General features: G+C 48.3%; 1 long non-coding RNA gene across 1 annotated transcript; it reads right to left on the bottom strand.

Annotated features, from left to right (window-relative positions):
- Positions 1–299: 299 nt before the first annotated feature.
- Positions 300–13,517, bottom strand: LOC134170471 (uncharacterized). Its single transcript, XR_009967274.1, has 5 exons — positions 13,417–13,517; positions 13,078–13,227; positions 8,674–8,799; positions 5,206–5,352; positions 300–557 (listed from the first exon to the last, which is right to left on the bottom strand). It is a non-coding gene; the product is annotated as an uncharacterized LOC134170471 (long non-coding RNA).
- Between the last annotated feature and the right edge of the window lie 5,711 nt (positions 13,518–19,228).

Genomic DNA, 19,228 nt, shown 5'->3' with positions numbered 1-19,228 from the left:
AGGGAAACACTGGGGGACCTCCCGAGTCTGACTAAGGACAATAACCCATACTTCTTGTGCTGACCACAAGAAGATTGAGTATCCTGGTGTCACCAGGCATCTTCCTAATCAATTCTGACACTGACACTGCAGGCCAGAGGCCTTTCCTACAGCCTCATAGGCAAAATACACCTCAGTTTCACCCATCCAAAAATGAGACATCTGAGCCTAAGCATCCATGTGCAACCCTCAGAGAGTGCCAGCAGTGCTACCCAAAGCTCATTCACTCACCTTGACTGTGAAGTGTGAGACATGGGAAAAAACACCTTCAAAGAGACACTTCTTTTTCCACCAGCTGCCACAGAACCCCTGGACTTCCCAGGAACTGGAAGATGCATCAGTCTTTGCTGCACCACAGACCATGGGGTTTCATTGGGTTGCTCCTGAACTGAATCCGAAGCTTTGTGTTTGGCTGAAGCACAACTTTCATAAACAGCATATTCCTTGATCCACGATTCAGTGAGGTTGGGCTTTTCTTGACAAGACACCCAAGGCTACATCCATACCAGCATGTACAGCTGTAGAGAAGAAAATGCAGAAATCTCCACATGGCACCTCTTCAAGGGCAGGGTGGCTCTGTAGCCATGGCCATCCTTGGCTGGTGCATGTATTTACCCCAATAACTGCTCAAATAGTTCCTTACATTTTGTTATTTTGCTGGATGCAAAGTCTCACTTGGGATTAAAGCAACCTGATTTGGCTGATTTTGAAGTCCTATTTTTAAAAATGCACTGAATAAAAGAGGTGCAGCAAAAATTGCAATTATTTACTGCTGTATAAGTTGGGTAAACACCCCCCCCAGCATCTACCTGCTTTAAGCAAGTGGAAAATCAGTTCCTGAAGAAGGAGAAACCAGATTTATCACTTCAGCCATGGTTTCCAGGGCAGCAGTCTCATGGCAGAAGACTCTTGCTTTGTTTTACTTTTAATTTAAGAAGATAAGTCAAATGAGAAGCTTGCTGCTTATCAGGCAATGTAGTATTTAGATTGTCAACATGGCTGTAAGCAACTGAGAAGGGAGGAAGCAGAAGTTGTTTGTAGATAGTGTGCTCTGGAAATATGCAAAGAACCTTCAAAGGGACTGCATGACCTGATAAAACAGCATACTAAAACTGGGCAATATGTCAGGTTACGTGCACAATGTGTTAAACAGAAGCCTTCCTCTCCTGGACTGTCGCAGCCAATACTGAGGAAGGGGGTGCCAACACACTTTAACACAAAAGCAGTGGTCTGAAGATAACACAGCCTTAACTACCTGGAGAGGAAAACAAATAGAGCCCAAAACCAAAGGGTGTTGTTCACAGAAAACACAAATGAGTCCTCAGCACATCCTTGTGTGTGCACAGGGCTATGGGACAGTGTGTCCCCATCCAGTGCTTGGTTTTTCAGCTGGAGAAACCCACAAGTCCAGTCTGCATCTTGTGGAGAGCAAACATGCCATTGGTGAAACCCCAACATGCATGGCAGGTACGCAGTTTGATGGCACCTAGGAGCACATTTGAGCTTGTCGGTATTTGACAAGGGCCTGGAGGGACAGGACAAGGCTGTCCTCTGGCTTTTAACCTGCCAGAGGGTAGATTGAGATGAGGCAGAAGTTCTTCCCTGTGAGGGTGGTGAGAACTGGCACAGGTTGCTCAGATTTTTGGGCTGAAGGCATGTCCATAGAGGACAAGAGGACGAGCAGTCAGCAGGTTGTAGCAGGTAAAAAGCTGGGTTTTGTAGGTTGGTGTTTTTTTTTTTTGGTCTTTTTTTTTTGTTGTTGTTGTGTTGTTTGTTTCGTGTCTTTGTATTTTTCAGAAACAATTTTTATGCCCTAAACTAGCAAATTCCAGGGGTTCCTTCCCATTTGTACCATGAAGTTATTTTAACTATTCATTCAATCTGACTTCTTTCCACAAACAAGACTCAAACTACCCAAATGTCTCATTTTGGTATTTCTGCTATAAAAGAGGGGGTTTATTTCTTGGTCTGGATCCCCAGTATCCCCCTTCCCAACCAGCCCTAGTGCCACCTCCCTCGCCCAGCCCGAGGGCTCAGCACCCAGCCACGCAGCTGTGTCATCACTGCCAGCTTCCCACAGGGCTCCAGATAAAAGAGGACCCTTGCTCCCACCATTTTGTAACAGCACCCTAAATCCTGTCATGCATCCAGCCCTTTGTTTCCACAGCTCATGCCTGCAAAGAGATGAAAGGTGGTCCAAGAAAACAAGTTACTCCGCAAGCTGAGGAAGTAATGAAGCCCAACTCCCTGCAGGTTTGCCTCTTGTAGTTGGATTCTCTGATGTCTGGAGCAGTGTGAACTCAGACTAGAAGATGCCCCACACCCAGGGCTTTCTAAGTGGCTTTCTTTCCCAGGTGCCTTCTCGAGTGTCTCATTAAGGTTGAACATGTGCCGCAGGCTTGCCCCATCTCAGGCTGTCAGTAGGGTTTTGGTGTTACAACTGACTGCTTTGACTTCATCATATCTTTTTAGACTGCATTTATTAACCGCAGCTAAATGTGGCTAAAGCTGGCCAATGAGCTCAAACGTCCCCATGGTGAAGAGACAGGTGGCAGATGAATACACAGACCTGTGTGACTGCAAGCACCTCTTTTCTTTGGAAGACAGATGAAGGGTTCTATATGAAGGCGCCACAAACTTGCACATGGTTCCTGTTTCAGGCTGGCCTAAAACCAAATGGATGGATTTCCAGCTCAGTCCATGACTATAACGCTTCCTTACCATGAACATGATCTTCTACCTCCCTCCAGCCCCACCAGGGATTGCAGGCACAAATGTGGACTCAGGAGAGCAGAATAGATGAAGATAGCAAAGCAAAGACATTCATGTGTGAGGATGTTTGCACAACCAGCTGGTGTTGCATGTGGTGGATAGAAGCTGGTATTCATCCCTATCCTTTATGCTGTGGATAGTGTAAAGTCAATGGGGGTCTAGCCAGGTTCACGGTGCTCAGAGAAGTTACTTGTTGCAGTCTCATGAGAAACCAACACTGAAAAGCAAAGCTGGATCTTCTGGTGAGAAATAAGAGTGCATACAGCTTCAGTGGCAGTCTCAGTGGTCCTGGGGGGCTGTCTCTGTTCCTGGAGCAGAATAATGTGGCTGATGTGTTTGGTGTGTGCAGATCAGGAGAGAGCTCACTGTCACAGGCAGTGGCAGTGGGGTGTAGCCCTTCCACTGGGGAGGAAGGAATCAGTATCAAAATCAATAGCTCTTCTTCTCAGCGAAGAGAATTATCTAAGCAGGAAGAAGTGGTTCCCTTGCAGCTGGTTGACTTTGGTAATCCATTATTAATGCTTGAGTTACAGGCCTGGCACTCTCAAAGGTTATGTTGGTATAAGAGCACACCAGTTATTTTCAAACATTCCACCCTGCAGCAACTTTTCTGTGGCCAGGGTAGTTAATGTGGCAGTTCTTGTTAGCCTTTGCCTGAGTTTTCTGTCTGCCAAGGTCTGCAAGAAGCCTTCTTCAATATGCCATGATAAAATCTTGATAAAGGTGCAAATATCAGGACACACTCCATCCCAGCAAGGCTGCATTTGGAGGAGAACCTGCTGAGCAGAACTGTGTCTTCCTTGCCACACCAAGGTGCTGGTTACTGAACAGTCTCAAGGGGAATTGATGGTATCAGAGACAGGAAAGCTGAATGAAAAAGCTAAGGATGTAATCAGAAGGAAGGATTAATTTGGATGAGGTCATGGTTTAGTTTAGGAGTTGTGATACTCCTTAGATCCAAATTCAACAGTCTTGACATCTATTCATGTGGCTTTGAAGCAGATGGATGAAGCTATCTTCCACCACTTATTCCCGTAAGATTTCCACTGCTTTGAACGTGCATCTCTGAAGAACATCTCAGGTTTTCTGGGAACAGCTGTATCACAGCATGGAACAGCTCTGAACCAAAATCCCAAACCCAGATCCAACTTTAGACACCAGCCTGCAGCTCAAACCCCCAAAAGCCTGAGCTCTAAAACAGATTATCTGAAGTTCAGTTGAGGAAGAGGTGATAGGACCTCAAAGAAGCTCTTGACTAATAAATAAATAAATGAAATCAGTTATTCTAGGAATGCATGAGTGGGCCCTGCCTATAGAATCTATATGGGATGGGGAGACAATCTGAAGAGAGACACCAACAAAGCCCCCTTTTTCCATGGAGAAATGAAGAATATAGATGAAACTAAATTCCAGCAAGCAAGGGGCCCCGTCTCCATTTTACCGGAGGAGCTGGTCACTTTACCAATAGCTATGCTCAGAAAGATGCGTTTATCAATAGTTGAATACATTCAAGCCAGCATTTAAATGACTCACATTAGTGTCTCTATTGCCCCTGCGCCATGTCATGAGGTCACCTACTGCACATGTTAATGACCCCTAGGGTGAGCAAGTGGTTTCTGGTGTCTAGCCCACACTCCTCTTTATTCAGTCCTTGTGCATGCCCCAGGTTTTCGCCTTTGTCACTTATTTTATTCTGAATCCAAACAGTGCCACACAATGCACTTGACCTTTGCCCTGGAGGGAACACACTTGGGATGAAGGAAGAATTCACTCTTTATTCCTTTCTAATTCTAGTTGTTACTATACCATCACGGACAAGTCCCCACTTACACAATAGAATTCAAGTTGTCTGTTCTTGCTAGTTCTGGGACTTTCGACAGGGGTTCCTCCTCCTGCCACAGGCCATCCAGCCCCTGCCTGTGTCCGGTTTTCACGTCCTACATCTGTCCCGATTAACCCTTTTCTTGATGTGACAGCAGCTCCACGAGGGAGGAGTGGGATGGATGTTCTGCCCCTGCCACCCTGGTTGCACATGACAAGAATCTAGCAGAGCCGTGTAGGAGATTTGCACTGTATATGTGGCACATTTCAGAGCGCAGTACATGACGCCTTGCTCTTTGGGGGGTTTCCTGGGACTGTTCATCTGCTGTGGATGTGTGGCCAGTGTAGGGTGTACTCTGGGCTGCAAACACAGTGTGAGGAACGTCCAGGTTTCAAAACAGGCACCCATTTCCACAGGGCATCCATTTAGCCAAACTGTGTGGAGACCTAAGGAGAAATGGCAGGTCCAGACTATGCCATCCTATTTCCTCAACAGACCTGATTACTCCTAACTATACTCCTAAATATTATCTTTCTATTTAAATTATACACTGAACTGAGGAGGCACATTACCTGAGGTTTCCTTTCCTGTTGGAAGTTGATTCTGTCCCTCTAAGATACAAACTGCTCTTGGAAGGTGCTCCCATTTTTCAGTCTCTAGCAGGATCTCCAGGGTATCCTTCACGTTCTTCTATGGGTCAGATGCTGAGATGCAGGTACCTAAACACATAACAGAAGGCAGAAGATGGAAGTAAACTGGTTTGAACAAAGCTCAACCCATGGAGACCACAGGCAGCTCAAGTGAGCACAGTAACAGCACAACCACAACACAGCTCCTGAGGAGATGTCTGAGCTTGGGGAGGGTTTGCACAAGGACAAGGGGGGATCTATTATCGGGGATGTTTATAGGGAGCTTCTCCAGTCTGCTGGGACTCACCTGTCTCCATACCAGATGGAGAGGCTAGGTGGGAATGTCCCAAATATCAACCAACTTTGGGCCATTGCACCTGCAGCAAAAGAGCTGATGAAGAGCCTCATGCACTCCCTGAGTTCTTAGCTGTCCATCATCTACATGGAACATCCCAAGGGACACTTGGCTGGAGCCAAAACACTTAACCCTCTGAAAGACCAGTCCCTATTTTCTCAGAGAACAGGCTTCTTCCACTACCAGCATTTATTCATCCTTTTTTTTTTTTCCTTTCTGTTGTGTTAACAGAGCATCTAATGTGACTAAATAGGACAACCTGCTCTCCCAACCCCATGAAAAATGAATTACGTGCTTTCTCTTGACAACCCTCCTCCTGGCACGTTTCCCACCAGGCAACTTTTGGCCCTGTCCTCCCTTGGGGGAAGATCTCATGGAGGGGCCTGGGAACCTCCCCTGCCCACACCACAAGAGTGGGAGCCATTGGCTTGGGCTGGGCAGGAGTTTGGGGGAGTTGGATGAGGGTGGGAAGAAGGACCAAGGGGGTGTGTGTGCATGGGGGGGTGGAATCTATGTGCAGAGAGCAGCCAAGTGGCAGCTTACCCAGTTAAATATTAATCATCTCTGCTTCTGCAATTTCGGCAATGCATCTAGGCCCACCACTGCTGAATATTTCATTAACACCACTCACTTCCAACTGCACTTCTCCCTCTTTTCTTTCTCCCATAGACCCTTCTTCCAATCCTCCTCCCATTGCCAGTGCCAGCCATGGCCACCACCTCCATCCTTTAACCTCACATCCTTATCTCTCAAGGGGTGAGCACCAGCCCAGCCCTGCTCCATCCACAGGCCACCGATCGTGGTGTCTGTGTGGGAAGAGAGCAGCAAGGCTGTTCAGGGGGAGGAAGATCATCAACTCCACTGGGAGGAGAATATAAGTGCGCATCAACAAGTCCTGTGCTAAATAATACATGAGGCGGGTCAGGGCAGAAATGCTGACTCTGGGCTGGGAGCTTTTTAAACCACGTAGCCTGTGTTTCTTCATCACTGGCTTGCTCTGAGCAAGTACTTTGGGAGCACAGTCAAACGCGCTATGATGAGCTTTGTTGGGCTGGAGCAATTTTCACCTTGTGTTCCTAATTGCAGCTTCCCCCTTGTCTGCTGCCAGCCCCTGAACAGGGTGTGCAGCAGCAGAATCTGGAACAGGAGAAGGACCTTGCAGGGAAGCCAAAGCAAGACAATGTGTTGGTGCTCTAGTCCAGACTCAATGTTCAGTGTCCATTCTCCCAAGACAAAGATGCCTTTCATTAATACCAGTTGTAAACCTCTGTCTCTTCCTGCTCCAAGCCCTTCTTCTCCATCCATTCTTTCCTTCTGTTCCATTCTGTCCTCCATTCCTAAGCTTTACTTTTTTCTTTTCTCCTGTCCTGAAAGAATTACTTTCAAAACTTTAATTAAATCAGTGATTAGAAAGTTCAGGTTGACCTTTGAACATTGCACTTTTGAACAGTTTCCTCCTCCCATTAAATTCAGGTTTAAACAGTATTATCCCAATGTGATTGTGAGGAGGTGGAGGAAACAAAACAGGCAAATCTGGGTTCAGACTCTGTATCTATAGTTAAGTGCACACCAGCACCTAAGTCGCTTGTGGAGATTTCTTACGCTAAGAGGGAGATCTACAAGAGGTATGGTCTCACAGCCTCTTGCTCCAAGAGGCGATGGCCACAGTGGGATAGAATCATAGGATAGTTTGCATTGGGAGAGACCTTTAAAGTTCATTTAGTCCAACCCCCTACAATGAGCAGGGACATCTTCAACTAGACCAGGTTGCTCAGAGCCCTGCCCAATCAGGATACCTCTGTCCTCACTGAAACATCCGTATACAAAGCATTTAAGTATTTATAATGAGATTAAAAAAAAGACTTGCAGCTCATTGGCTGGCATGTCTAGCTTTGGTTTGGACATCCAATTTTCAGATAACTCACGAGAGGCAAGATAAACCATCCCACGATCATTAACCTGGGTGAAAAGAGGCAAAAAGGAGCAGACAATTATCATATCTGAAGTAAACAAAAGGCTCTCTGCCTACTATTGCTTCTGCGTGGTCTTGGATCAGGTGGAAACAAAGCTCAGTTCACCACCGTGTCCTGTGTCCTGACGTCACCGCTGATGCTACGTGATGGAGTTAACTGCTCACTTGGAGGAAGGCACCCGGGCATCGGCTGGCATGAGTCGTTCCTCTCCCAGCTACAGGAATTGCAAATCCCAGGCAGGTTTAATTGTTGTTTTCTGTCAAGAACCAAAAACTAAGACCTTGATCAATAGCTGAGGGAATGCCTCAAGACAATGGTATGTTTGCTGCAAGAGAGGGTTTTCTATGCAAATCGCTTTGTGGGATCAAGATATTCCTTTTGTGTAATATATTAAATAAAATGTGCTCTAGAGAAGACACTTGAATATATCGAATGAGATAACTTCATCTGATTAACGTAGCACGCTTGCTTTCCCCCTTTTTATTAAAAATTCACAAGGCTTCCCATCCCTTATCTCAATTAAGCAGCTTGTTTGTCAGGATTATATGTTACGCATTTTCATAAACATTTGATGAATTATATGCAAACATCTTACTAATGTATTAACAAGACCAAGGTTTTAATTACACAACACTCAAGGAAAGGAGGCGTAAGGCTCCTCCAGTGAAGTTAATTGTGCTTTCTTGTGTGTGCATTGCAATGGGAATTTTCCTCTAGGGAAAATCACATTTCAGGCTGCAGTGGCAACACAAGCAGCCCAAGCTCTCTGTGAGGACCAGCAGGCCGAGCATCATTGGATTCCACTACATCAAGAGCTCCACTAGCCTCTGCTAGAAGGCTGCAACTTCAGCTCAAACTTTGCTGGCAGTTGATAAAATCAGGTTTACATAAGTTCCTATTCATTATTCATCACATGGAGATGACATTTTAAGGGAATCCCAATACAACAACAGAAGAGTCATCCTTGGTCCACCCCCTTGAGCTTTTCAGTTTAAGAGGACAAGGAAAGATTCAGACCATCGACTGTCCTGGTCTGCTCCATAGTCAGCATAGAGATTCAGGCACAACACCAAAGGTCACTACCTTCTGCAGATGGTCAGACTTCAGCCCTCTTCCATCCATGGTCTTTCACAGCTTAGGTCAGGGCTTGCAGCATAACTTTTGTCATGGTCTTTCTGCTGAGGCAGGATTTCTCCCCATCCCTTCTTCCTGGCATAGGCAAGCAGAGTATGGAGATATCTGCATGGAGGACATATGTTGCTCTACAACCACAGAGTCCCAAATCCCTGTAAATCCCTTGCTCCTTGGTGTTGTTGAAAGTATTGTGGTGTCTGGAGCAATAACTCACAAGTTTTCAGGTCCCAGCTCTTCAGCACAGGCAAAGAGCATTTGGCTCAAGCCAAAGGGCTGTCAAAGATTAAGGAACCCCCAGTTATTGCTTCAGACTTCAATCAGTCAGGGACAGAGAAGAGCACCAAGCTATTGGTCACAAGTAGTCTTTGAAAGGTTTAACAGACCATGCCACCTGCTGTAAGAGACATCAAGGCTTTCCTTTATGGTTTTGCTTACAGATGATAGCTTAAACAAGGCGGAAAAAGGGGAGGATGCTTGGAAGGAAAGGAAGCCACAGAGCAACCCAGGTCTGAGCAATGACTAGAGAGTTTCCTGCTCAGAACAGAGGTTTTCCCCCTTTGCTCCCATTTAAGTCAAACTCTCATTTCCTTAGCCCAATCTTAAAAGAAACCCCTGCACAAACTTTTCCTTGCTTTGTGTCACCTCCTTCCCAGTTTGGAAGCAATTCTTGCTTCAATGGAAGTCTGTAAACAGCTCACCATTGCCTACACTGCAGCTATTTGTTAAAAATTTCAACATCTATTCAGCTCTAGCTGGGATCAGGGCTCCAAGAAATCCTCAGCACCAAGGTTTTCCTTCTAAAATGCCCAAGTCACAACAGAAACATTCGTGCAAAATCACTTGATTTTGATTTCCACTGGGTTTGGAATATTTCACTTCCTAAAAATAATTCAGAAATCCCTGAAAGTCCACTATGAAATTATATATTAACTTTGGTCTAACAGCATTAGTTGTTCAATAGAATTTCTTTATGTTTCTGTTGGAGTTCTGCATATCTCATTACTTGTTAGCATTCACAACATGTCATGACATCTTTCTCATGTCATAATATGGCCAGCTATATTATTTCTTCTATTTTTAACATTCTTTTAGAGCCTCCAGTTTTATTTCTGTTCATTTCCTCTTGCAAATGGGAACATTTGCAGTGTTTGATATCTTTATTTTAGCTCAGGAAATCATTTCAAATGGTCTTCCGACAATCAGCTACTACCCCAATTAGTACTGAGCCCTTATCTTTTGTCCCATCTTTCAGAAGTATTAAAACATCAAACTGTTTCATTAGGCCAGTGAATGTTACTGCCTTTGATTAATAAAATAAAGTAAGCATGTAATGCTAATGAGAGTATTAGCCATTCATTACTGTGTCATTTACTTTGTGACACATAAGCAATGAGTGGTCTTACAGGACTGGTCCTAGGCATCACTTGTTTCTTCTGCAGATTTGTCATGACAGAATGTGCATGTAATTACAACATTAGGAAGGAGCAGCATTGTAATGGTGATTTGGAATAAACTAAGGACAAATAAATCATCTCAAGACTCATATTCCCTGGAGAAGGAATTCCCCGGACAAGGAATTCCCCTATCCAAGTACAGAAAAAACAAGTTTTGAAATGCCTGAATTTCAGAAGGATGATGAGTTTTAACCACGCTGGGGGTGACACCACCAGTTTTTCCAGCATGGAGATGCTTTCAAAGTCCCCATCGCTCCAACAGATGGGATCATGAGAGGTGGATGAGAGATGGAGAGGGGCAAAAGTGGTCCCTCCATCACGGAAGCTCATCACTCCCTAACCAGGGCGACAGCTTCCCTCTGGGTGTGAGCTATATTCTCCTTTCCCACTCCCAAAGTATATCTGTGGTAGCCAGTGAATACAAATCAAGGCAGTAGCGTTAATATTCTCATTACATTTAAGTCTAATGGGCTTTTTTAATATTCAGAATCAAAAGCACTTCACCATTAGCAGATTTTTTATACTTTTTTTTTTTTTTTAAAAAAGAGCCCTGCATCTCATTCCACTCTTCCTCCTTGGTTCCAATTCTGTATTTCTATGCTTTATTTTAAGCCAGGCTAAACCACCAGGGAAGGGCCATGCCTATAAACAGATGCCACTCACAGAGGGTCTGCGAGGCCTCCACATCATTAGATGATGGTGAACTTTGAACTTGTGATTTGGAGGCTGCGTTTGCAGGAGAGGAGGAGGAGGCAGCAGGGATGAGGCCGGGGCGGAGGGAGCTTGACGGGGCCTCTCTGGTGAATTACTGGCCTACCCAGCACAGGAACACTCAGGACTTCAAATCGGCTCCAGTCACTTTGAAGCTCCTCTCTCTTAATCTCTCTCTCTTTCTCCCCCTCTCCCTCCGTCTTTTCCCCCCTTGCATCTATGAATCATTCATGTCTCTTCTTCTTTTTTTTTTTTTCCCCTCAGAGGTTCCTTTAGAAAAAAAGAAAAAGAAGAAAAAAAAAGGGAATAAAAATATACACACACAAAGCCCTGCCTGTGCTTATGTTCTTACTGCTCTGTGTAGCTTATTATCACCGATGTTGGACAAATTACTTACTTGATGTTTGCAATGTGCTGCCATCCCTCAGAGCGATGCTCCTGATGGGCCGGCTGTTTGGTTTTCAATGTTAATGTATAGCAAGGCACCACCTTCCATGTAAATACGTGGTGAGGAGGATTTGCAAGGAAAGAAGCCTGGTCCTGGCGCTGGAGCTGCCGTGTGCAGAGAAGAATGTGCACACGCGTGTGACAAAGCCATGAAGCCAGACAGGCACATACACAACAAGCATGGCTGGAAGGGAGAAGTGCTTTTTGCTGCAAGTTGGTCCATACATTCAGCCTGGAGAAGAGAAGGCTCCTTAAGGGGAGACCTTAGAGCAGCTCCAGTGCCTGAAGGGGCTGCAGGAAAGCTGGAGAGGTGCTTTGGACAAGGGCCTGTAGGGACAGGCCAATGGGAATGGCTTTAACCTGCCCAAGGGGAGACTGAGCTGAGCTCTTAGGCAGAAGCTCTTCCCTGGGAGGGTGCTGAGGCACTGTGAGAAGCTCTGGCGCTGCCAGAGAGGCTGTGGCTGCCCCATCCCTAGCACTGCTCAGGGCGAAGTTGGACACAGGGGCTTGGAGCAAGCTGCTCTAGTGGAAGGTGTCCCTGCCCATGGCAGGGCTTGGAACCGGAGCAGCTTTAAGGTCTCTTCCAACACAAACTGGTCTGGGATTTGGCAATGTCTTCAAAGGAAAAGGATGCACCAATGGGGCTACCTCTCATTTGGAATCAGGGGAAACTGATGGGTGAGAGTGGGTCATTAGACACTACCCAGCTGGCTAGTGGGGATGGGAAGAGAGTCAGCTCTGGAGCCTGGCATTGTACTTCACATTGCTATGAGGGTAGGAATAGGGGCTTCACTGGCTTTGGGAGGAAAGTCAAAGAGGATACTCAGCTTTTCTTAGATCCTGGAGGGCCAGAGTAGATTGATGTGGGGTTGACGCCAGTGGATGGGGATTGTAAAATGCAGGGGACTTTGTACAACGCTTATTTCCCCCCTGACACCTGGACTTGGCAGCAATCAGGTCCTGATGCACTTAAACATCCAGCTACCTTCAAGATTTCAGGCTCTGAAGCTCAGGCAGCTTTGTAGGTATTTGCTTAATGCTGTCTCTGAAGGGAGGAAAACACATTTGCTGCCACCACGAGCCTCCCAGTCATTTCTAGGATCCCAGAGGGCTGGTTTGTGCAATCCTACTCCAGACTGAACCCCGGTGTAAGTGGTTTATCCATCCTGACACAGGGAATCCCTGGATGGGCTGAGACTTGAACCTGCAAACCCTGCTTTGAGCACTCCTCTTGGTCGCATTTCCAGACTGCATCCTGGGAGATGCCAGGAGAGAACACAGTTACATGAGAAGGAGACTTTCAGCCTCCTACAGCTCTTACCTAGGGCTCTAACTCTGGAGGAGCACAGCTTGCCCAGCCCAAGCCGGGACTCATCTGGTCCCAACTCTGCTCAGACCTCAAAAGCGATATCTTTCTCCAATCCAGCAGAGCCAGCACCATACACAGAGGTTTGATTAGATGAGTTCTATGACCTATTTAATATGTGGAAAATAAACAGCTTTGGTATTAATAATAAATATTTAGGGCTTCTTCCAGCTGTTCTTGTGTAGCTCTGTGATATACTGGTTAGCATTGATTTTGTTTCCCAGAAAAGCCTATATCTACAGATGCAATGCTTTCACAGCCTCTGTGCCTTGATTCTGCCCTTATTTTTCTTTTTTTGAACATGTAACATAAGAAATCTTCTCAGAAGTTTTGGGCAATAGGTGTTACTAGGAAAAATCCAAGAGGCCACCTTACCTTCTAGATGTGAGCATGTAAGTTTTCCTCCATCTCTCCATTTAAATCCTGAATCTCCAGTATAAATTCCAGGCTCACCACCCAACACATCTCAGAGAAGCTGATGTAGGGATGTAAGGCTGTAGATTGGGCAGGGATCTGGCAGCAGATCTAATGAAAACAAAGGCAGTGATTTCCCACACCCCAAAGCATGGGATGTGGAGAAGGCACAAGCAGAGACGACACCCACAATTGAGGCAGAGACCTACGATGTTCCAACTGAACCTGCTGGCTCCAGAGACCCTTAACTCTCTGCTGCTGGAAGCTAGAAAGCCATCGGAATTGCCTCTGCATACACACCTTTCCTCTTTTGTACGTAGCTGTGACCCATAGGAGGCAAGGGGAGACACACAGGGATGCACACACCAGCTATGTAGCAGGAAAGGGGACAAGCAAGGAGGGCTTAGCTGAGCAGCTCAGGGAGCAGCATCTGTCCTGTGCAGATGAGGCTTTAAGGAGGGACAAGGAGGCTTCTGGAAACACAGAACACTCATTTTAAGTGAATTCTGTGCCTGAACTAGCTATTGGCACATCCCCAGTCTCCCCAGTGCTGCCATAGCGTGCAATGCAGCATCCAGAGCTTTCCTCTGCTGCCTTGCTTCTCCTTCAGCACCTTCTCAGCGGGGTGGCGGCAGGGCTGTTGATGGGCAGCCTTAAGCTATATGACCGCTCACACCGCTGGGGCCAGGAACCCATTTCCCCCGCCTCCCCCAGGCAGAGGTACCACCTCCCAGCCTAGCCTACAGCCCTCAGGATCTGAGCATTCCCTGCAAACACCCAAGGCTGCAAGCGCCACGGCTGGGCTCGCAGGGGCAGGAGACGCCTCTGTCCCACCACAGAGCTGCCCCGCAGCCTGCAGAGCTGTTGATCACAGCATATGACGAGAGAGCCCTGCTCTGCCCGTGCTCACGGGGCTGGCCGGCTCCCCGCAGCCATCTGCTCCGGCCACCGGGCACGGAGCAGGAGGGAGGGACGCAGCGGTGGGCGGATGCCTCCCGCCGAGCCGCGGCTGCCCCGGCAGCGCAGAGGGCACGGGCTGCATGGCCGCCCCGGCACAGGCGGGCGGGGGGAGGAGAACAGAAATGCTGCTTGTCCTCGCCCCGAAGAAATGAATGGAAAAGGGTTTTTCCCAAGAGCTTTCCTTGAAGGAAAGGTATGCGGGTGCTGCACCTGAATACCAGCACCTTCAGCAGCAGGGAGTTACCACCTTCAGCAGCAGGGAGTTACCGCCTTCAGCAGCAGCGAGTTACCACCTTCAGCAACAGGGAGTTACCACCTTCCCCAGCCCTTTGCCCTTCCAGTCACTATATCCTAGAAGGAAATTCTGGGACAATGGGAGCTTGGTTCCTCTTTGAATAGGCACCAGATTTAGAAAAACTGTTTTTCACAGAATCACAAATGGGTTAGAAGGGACCTCAAAGCTCATGTAGGTGTTGGGGGGGGGGAACAAATGTTGTACAAAGCCCCCTCAATTTTTTAATTTCCATCCAATGGCATTAACTCCACATCAATCTACTTGGGTCTTCCAGGAGCTGACTCTCTTCCCATCCCCACTGGCCAGCTGGGTGGTGTCTAACGACCCACATCCACCCTTTGTGCCTCAGTTTCCCCTGACTCCAAATGAGAGATAGCCCCTTTGGTGTGTCCTTTTCCTTTGAAGACTTGAGATCGCAGAATCCCAGCCTGGTTTGTGTTGGAAGGGACCTTAAAGCTCCTCCAGTTCCAAGCCCTGCCATGGGCAGGGACACCTTCCACTAGAGCAGCTTGCTCCAAGCCCCGGTGTCCAACCTGGCCTTGAGCACTGCCAGGGATGGGGCAGCCACAGCTTCTCTGGGCACCCTGTGCCAGCACCTCAGCACCCTCATGGGGAAGAGCTTTGGCCTAAGAGCTCATCTCGGTCTCCCCTCGGGCAGGTTAAAGCCATTCCCCTTGGCCTGTCCCTACAGGCCCTTGTCCAAAGCCCCTCTCCAGGTGTCTTGTTGGCCCCTTTAGGAATTTTAAGACTTTTACATATATAAAAATGTGTTATTTTCTTAGACTCATCTAGTTATATGAGGGTCAGGCACAGGGTGCCTTTTCAGGAGAAAACATGACGCTCTGGGAGGATGCACAAGGTCTGAATCACACCCGAACTCTGGGAGAGAAAACTGGGAAGAGAACACCCAGGGGTTCAACACCAGGCACTAAGAGAAGTTCCTAAAGCTTCCCTCCTTTCTGCACAGAGTCAGTAAACACGAGTGGCACATGGAAAAGCATCAGCTCTTCCCAGGTTATTGATTTTTGACTTCCATTCCCCCGGCTGTCTCCCAACTCGTTAGCTTCAGCTCAGGCAGCCTAATCTGACCTCAGCCTTAGATCTTCAGCTGACCAGTCTGACTAAAAGTCACCTGCCCGGCCCTAATGCACTGTCTAATGGGCCATGGTTGCTGGAATCTCCTTAGGGCATAGGAGGGATATTAGAAGGATATCTGAGGCTTTCCTGGGCTGGGAACAGATTCCCTCTTCTCATTCGCAGCAAGGCACAAGTTTGGGTCAAGGTTAAAATCAGGCTTTGGTAAATGAAGCTTCGGGGTCAAGTGCAGAAGGCACTGCTCAGTCTCCAGTTTCCAGAGGCGAAGGCTGGTGCCAAACCCTGCTGAGACCTCATGGCACTGGGGGGGGGAGGACCTGAGGTCTGCACCCAGTGGGGAAAGGAGAGCATGAGCAGGCAGCTGGATCCTGGTTTCCTGCACAAACCTGCAGCCTTCTGTTGCTCTTGGTTTTAGGCAGAACCGGAACAAAGTGGTTCAGAAGAAAGAAATCAGCTGAAAGGAGCTGTGGTGTATAGAAGCAAAACAGGGCTGGTTTAGACCAAGCCTAAGCTCCACATCCCACCCTACTGAACTTTTAGGCAAGTAGCATTCAGACCACTGGCCTTTCCCTAGGTGATTAATTTCTACCATTTGTGCCTCAGTTTCCCCATCCACCAAAGGTTGCCCCAGGGGCTTCTCCTTTTGCTCCGACATCTCAAGAAACATCCTGTGATGCTCTTAATCCAAGTTTTCATCAGCAAGCCATGCTCTTTGTGTGTCTGCCCTGCAGAGGCTCATGGCCAGCACTGTGCCCTTCAGCCTTGCCCTCCTGTAGCTGCTGTGGTAGCAGTTTACCAGTAAGTTTTCCCAAACATTTGGACCTGGGCTGGAAAATTGCAGTCATTGCTTAAAACATGCCAGGAGCTGAGAGCTGGAGTCAGCAGCAAAGAAAGGCAGAGGCAGGAGGGGAGGGAAGGGAAGGGCAGTCTGGTGTGGCCAAGGGAATCGCATCACACCAAGACATTAGGGCCAGCAGGTCCCTGCCCTACTTGGCCAGACCTTTTGCCCTGGCTGCTCAGCGCAGCTCAGCAACAGCCATCCCTGGAGAAGCCTCTTGGTTCATCCACCGCAGCCCAGCCCATCCCTGGGGAATGCTCTGACGCTGCATGGACATGAGGAAGACTTTCTTGTCTTAGGTTTTAAGTCTGCATCTATGCAACAGATGCAGGTGAGCTGAAACCCTTCTAGATGGTGAGAAACTCTTGTCCTCTCCCTCTATCCAGGGCTCTCCCCTTCCCCACTAGCTTTCAATTATTTAATTTCCCCTCCCCCCCAGCATCTGAAAGCCAACTGTCTTAAATACAAATCACCTCCAAATCATTACGTGCAGGACCTTTCGGCCCTCTTCAGAGCAATGGGCTGTGAGTAATGAGCTCTGCTGAGAGTTTGCTGGATTTCACATACAACAGATGTAAAAGATGGGCTGGAGAGGGGGAGGAAAGGGTGGAAGAAGCCAGATCTGGCTGGGGGGGTGAAGTATTTGCCACTCACCTTTTCCTTTGACTGCAGCAGGCAGAGGAGGTTCGGGTCCTCCTGCACTGCTGTGATCTGGCTCCTGAGCTGGGACCAGGCAGGCAGGCAGGGTGCTGCTTGAACTTGAAGCTCTGAGCCCTCCAGGTGCTCCAGTACCCTTTCAGAAATAGGGATCCTGGCCTGGACCCTCCCGCAGCAGACCATGAGCAAACCCTCATCTCCCAGCAGTGTCTTCTCCTTCCTGCTGAGGCACAGGGTTGTCTGAGATGCCAGAACCTGGGACTGGATCCAGCTGCTCTTGCTCTTTCCAGGCAAAGGCCATGGGGATAGACAAAACCCAGTGCAGAGGTGGACAATCCCTGAGCTCACCCCAATCATTCAATGCTATCCCTGGATGGACATCATATGACTTGGGGTCACCAAGGGTAAAAGAGGCTTTGCACCCAGATCCAGGATGCTACAGGCTCAAGCCCTGAAGATAGCAAGTGATGCATGGGGTGGTTTTACCTCCACACACTGGCCTCCAGAAGGAAGCAGTGTACAGGACACCCAGCCTGGACCTCCTGCCATAAGACCAGGTCCGTGCTGACACCTCCACTTCTGGGAGCTCTCTGGACACCAGCAGGACCAGACAGGGACCTGCTGTTCCCATGGAAGAGGGGACAGGCTGCCACCCCAGCCTCTCCATTGCCCCTTTTCCTCTCAGCATCCATACCCAGAAGACACAAATTGTTCCCTCCAGGGGCTCTACTGGTCCTGCCACCAGCAACCACTGCCTCCAGCAACCAGCCTCCTGCTCCAACAGCACCAAGCACCAGCAAGCTCCCACACACAGAGCAAAGGACCCTCCATCTCAAGCCAGACCCAACCACTGGTGCTGGGAGAGGCAGACCCTGTGAGGGCTGACCCTCTCCTTCCTGCCTGGGGAAAGGTGGGGATGGAGGAGATGGGGGGGGGAAGCAGAAAACGAGAGCAAACCCTTTCACCGCAGACTTCAAAGTCATCATCAGCAGGAGCCTTCGGAACAGTTTAAGTACAAAATGAATTGTTTTAATATTTAATCAGTCTATAATAGGCCCAGGGATCCCAGTGGAGACTGTTTGCAGTTGAAAGGATGTCCAAACTGAGTTTCCTCCCCTGCAGAAGGGACAATGCTCTTTGTAGGAGCTCCTGCTCCTGAGACACATGTAAGGACCATCTCCTCTCTGCTGGCTTCACTCAATGCAGCACAGCACCCAGGACCAGCTCCCACCCATTCACCTGATGTGCTGAAAGCTTTGAGAGACATAACCATAAATCCTCATCCTGGAGGATAACGATTTAATTCTCCGATGAGCTCAGAATAAATTCCAGTCCTCCTCTCTCCCACCCTGTAACACCCTTCCAGGAGTCAGGCCCCCTTGGCCCACTGCACTCCATCTTCCCTGCGGGGTTGGGGGTGCACCCAGCTATTCAAAGGGAATTACTGGTGCTGGCAAGAAGCCCTTTGCCCTTCTGTGAATTGGGGTTCTTGGATTTGCAGGGAATATAAACCCAATTTGGCTCAGCCTTTTGCCTCCAGGATCAAGCTGTGGTCACTGTTGGGTTGTTACTGCATCAAGACCACATCCCACAGGCAGCTCTGGTCCGCTGAATGACCTCCAGCAGCCTCATTTCAATGGAGGGATGCCAAGGGAAAGGTCCTTTCACTGCCAGCATGACCCCAGACTGCATACTGGTTCCTCTCTCCCTTAATGGGGTTACAGCAACACTTTCTGGCCCTGGAGAACAGGGCTCACTGCACAAGGGGCTGTCTTAGCACATGCAAACCTTTCATCTGCTCCAGGAACAGAGCCTGACTGCTTTGTTCTCTGGGTTGGGAGCCCAGGGCACAGAGCAACCTCCGCCAAGCCCTTCAGCAGATCCAAGCACACCTCAGCGATGTGCACATGAGTCCCAAGGGCATGAGGGGCACAGGGTGCTTCTATTGCCTCGTATGCTTCCTTTTTCCTTCAGGAAGGGGAAAAGCTTCTGTTCCCAGAAGGAGGCAGGGATATTTTGCTCAGCACCAAGCCCCTGATCCACCATCACTCCCAGAGAGCAGCTCCTTCATCCCTGGTTAGTACTTGAGTAGCTTCCTCCTGGTCATGGCATTCAGCCACATGCGCCAAACTCAAAGTCTCCCCTAAATTGCTGAAAATATCTCACTTAAATTGCCCCAGCCTGGAAGAGGCGAATAACAAATCCAGCATGGAAACTGGCTGCTGTGCAGCAGCTCTTGCCACACAGCTCCAAGTACAGCGAGCTCT

The sequence above is a fragment of the Pezoporus occidentalis genome, unplaced genomic scaffold (genome assembly GCF_034315485.1).
Source record: "Pezoporus occidentalis ecotype Australia unplaced genomic scaffold, CSIRO_AGI_Poc_V1 ctg377, whole genome shotgun sequence".
Classification (NCBI taxonomy): Eukaryota; Metazoa; Chordata; class Aves; order Psittaciformes; family Psittacidae; genus Pezoporus; species Pezoporus occidentalis.
The sequence above is the reverse complement of the archived record's forward strand: the minus strand, read 5'-3'. Positions and strand labels throughout refer to the sequence as shown.